The following is a 266-nucleotide window of genomic DNA, read 5'->3' as shown; positions in this document are numbered from 1 at the left end:
CAGACAGACAGACGGACAAATCATCATAATGAAACACCGATAAATGAAAATTCAAAGATAGAGATAGCAAAAGTAAATCTCATGCTCACTCCTGATTCAACATAATGCATCTAGACTTTACGAAATCCGAATTGCATTATAATTGAGGGAAAATTAGACTCTCATCTGATTCAGAACTTGTGTCGAGAAGTTTCATTTCAACAGTGATAGAAGTTTTATTTTTTGAACTCTGACTCGAGGAGGAAATCAAACAGAAAGAAAAAACA

The sequence above is a fragment of the Penaeus monodon genome, chromosome 30, assembly GCF_015228065.2.
Source record: "Penaeus monodon isolate SGIC_2016 chromosome 30, NSTDA_Pmon_1, whole genome shotgun sequence".
Lineage (NCBI taxonomy): Eukaryota > Metazoa > Arthropoda > Malacostraca > Decapoda > Penaeidae > Penaeus > Penaeus monodon.
The sequence above is the reverse complement of the archived record's forward strand: the minus strand, read 5'-3'. Positions refer to the sequence as shown.